Here is a 3,475-nt window from a genome sequence, read left to right as displayed (position 1 = left end):
AGAGAGAGAAAGAAAGAAAGAAAGAAAGAAAGAAAGAAAGAAAGAAAGAAAGAAAATCATAAGTGAGAGATGATCTAAGAACTTATCAGGTTAAGCCCTCTTCCTATCCACTTTCCACATGGCACTCCAAAAGGTCATAAGAAATGATGTTGGATACCAGTAGAAGAGTTGACCTCAGGACGAAATACTAGTCTCTATCAGTGACCTTACAAAGCATATATTCAATCCCAGTTATGTATTTGTAGGAACTCAGATTTAACAAAAGGGAGTTTACCATCCTCCACAGATGACAACTCTAAAGTGGGATAAAGCTATCACCACTTATAACTCTTCTACAAGCCTGGCTATCACTTATCCACAGAGTTACCTTTAGAAGGTAACTCTTTAGAACACTTATTCACCTGTTACCTTTCAGAAGAAGAAATTTATGAATTTCCTATGGAATTGGAAAAGACATCTTGGACAAATGAGCCAAAGCCATTCTGAAGAATAAACTGACCATTTACAGTTAAAAATGAGGAAGTGAGGAGAGTCTTTCAAATAGAAGAAATGATATAAGCATATAGAGGCAATAAACATACCAATGTGCTTAAGGGACAGTGAAAATCCCTGTGAGATTTGTTTAATTTGAGGCATAGGGGCACATGCCTGTAATCCCAGAGTTCAGAAGGCTGAGGCAAGAGGATTGCCATGAGTTTGAGGCCAGCCTGGACTATCAATGAGTTCAAGGTCACAGTCTCATAAAAACTGTCTCATAAAAGAAGAATAAAGCCAGAAAGCTTGAAGAAATTACAAAACATATGTACTCTTCTCATCAACAATCCAGTGTAATGACAGTATGAATTCTCTGTACCTATGTCTTTCCCCCCTCCTTCCTAATTCTTCATTCTCCATGATCTTCACTAAGCTGTATTTCATATACTGGATAAAGCAATGTGTATCTGGCAAGGTAAGCTAGATTGTGTTGTGGAAATAAACAACCTAAAAATCTTAGTACCTAAAAAAACCAAAGCTTTACTTCTCATTTATACTACATGTCCACCATTGAAAAGTATGAGTGCCACTCAGTTTGAACACTCAGCAATGAAAAGTTATGAAGCTGCCACCACTGTACACACTAATCAGCAGTCAGAGGCTGAGAGAGATTTTATACTGTCAAGTAAACTTCCTTGTCCAGAAGTGACCCACACCACTTCTGACCAGATCTCATTGTCCAAAACTATCTCATGACTCCACTGAAAGACAGGGCCAGGAGGGGGCACAATCCTAGCTGCAAGAGAGACATCCAGAAGTATTTGGTGAACATGGCTAATGAGTATTACACAAATATATTAACACATGAACACATCAGTGTGTTCATTGCTTCATAAAGTACCCTTGATGTATTATTAAGGAGCAGCCACAGAGTACAAGAAGAGTTTCAAGAAGCAAAGAACATTAACTAGCATCAAGATATGATGATAATTTAAGTAAAATAAGCTGGAAGATTATTCGTTGGCTCTAGTGACTATCTGGAAAACTGATGACATTGAGAAAATAGCAAATGAACATGAGAAATAGGGCCAGATTCCAGTAGGTTAAGAAATGAATGGAGAATATACAAGTAAAGATTTCTGAAGCTTGCACTGTTTCTGAAGAAAAGTCAGCCATCATTTTGTCTGTGTTTCCAAATGGTCCTGTTCTTCTCCCTAATTTTACTTTTAGTTTTCAAAAAATTACCTACCATTTGCCTGTGTATGTATATTTTTGTGATTATCCTCCTATGGGTTCATTAAACCTCTTAGATCTATGGATTTATATTTTTCTTCACATTTGGAAATGTTTATCCTGATATTCCTTAAAATGTCATTTTGCTTCAATCTTGCTCCACTCTTTCTGGGGGTTTAATTGTATTATTTTTCAGACATCAGGTGATAGCTTAGATTTTGAATCACTCTGAGTAATTTCATGAAAAAACACAAAGAGAATGATAAAATAACAACAAAAATCACCTAAGATACAAGGCATGACCATAAATGTCAAAGTTCAGAAAGATAGGGATGAAAGACCAACTGCTGCCTGAACCCATGTGATATTCGTATTTGAGCAGAAGGAAACAGGCAACAGCAGTACCTGCTTCTACTGATAATAGAAAAACTCCAAAATTAATCAACTAGTATTCACCAAATTTCATGCTGGGCCAGTTTAAAAACAGACAACCAACACTCAAATGCAATGACAGCCAGAGGGTTTTGTCTGTTCAACAGTGAATACAGAGCAGTCTTTAAGTTTTCAGTCTTAAGGGTTTTGTCCTAATAGTCAGAAGGGTTCTGTCCATTCAACTGCGAATACAAAGTGGTCTTTGGTAAGGTCTGATTATTTTGGAGCAGCCTAGGCCCTATGAGCTTGTTAGAGTTTGTGTCTGGATGCCCCTCAAAGCCTCATGTGGTCATGGGGGACAGGATTTCTGGAGGCAGCTGAATTTAGAGTTTGTGATGGTTCATTGTCTAGTTCTGGGATGAGTGATGTAAGTGCTAGCTATCCTCACCCTGGGGCAGGTAGCCTGCATACAATATAAGAGTAGAAAAGAAGCTTGCTCTGCCCTTTTGCTCCTGTTGCTTTTGCTGTCTTCCACAGCCATGAATGGTTGCTCCTCTAGCACATGCAACCCTGCCTTGGAGCTAGCAGATTATGGACTGAAACCTCCACAAATTGTGAGCAAAATTAACCTTTCCTTCTTTAACTTTGGGTATCGAGTACTTTGACTCAGCAATGAGAGACAAGTAACCAAGAAAGAGCTTCAAAAATAATCACCCAATAACTGCTTCAAATACAAAGTCTTGCACTGAGAAAAAATACTTTAGAAAGGCAGTACAAGTTGACCAAGATGAAAAGAATATTTGGGAAAAATAAGTCCAGACAAAAGTGGAGATGAAGAACAGAGCCAGAGGTCTCAGAAATATGGGACCTTTGCTTCAATCATTTTCAAAACAATTGCAAACACAATCCTACATTAAGATACTCAACAAAAGAGTATCAAAATATCAAAGTCAAAACTTAGATGGAGATTCAACACAGCTGAATGTAAGAGGAGCTACTCACACTGGAGCTACTCAGAGAAAATCAACTAATAGCACAGGTAATTTTTAAAAAGGGAGGGATCTATATCCTGATTCCAAAATCAATCTGAAATAAGAGACACATAGATCAAACAAAACATAGGCATAGGACTTTGTAAAATGGTTGTCCAGATCACAGGGCTGCCCACTGGAGTACTGCCTGCCTGCAAAGCAGGAACCACCTTTCCCAGAAAAATCTCCACTACCATCCCCTAAAAGAACCAGAGAGAACTCAATCCATACAGGATAGATCTGGAACATAAGGCCCCTTGGCTCTTTTAATTTTCTGCCAACAGAGGACACAAGCTTGGCAACAAATTGCACCAGCACACATAAGGGTGAGTGATTACTCCCTCCCTGATTGGCCACGAGTTGGT

This window comes from Chinchilla lanigera, unplaced genomic scaffold (assembly GCF_000276665.1).
Source record: "Chinchilla lanigera isolate Chin_1 unplaced genomic scaffold, ChiLan1.0 scaffold00018, whole genome shotgun sequence".
In the NCBI taxonomy this organism is placed as follows: Eukaryota; Metazoa; Chordata; class Mammalia; order Rodentia; family Chinchillidae; genus Chinchilla; species Chinchilla lanigera.
This window is presented reverse-complemented; position numbering follows the sequence as displayed.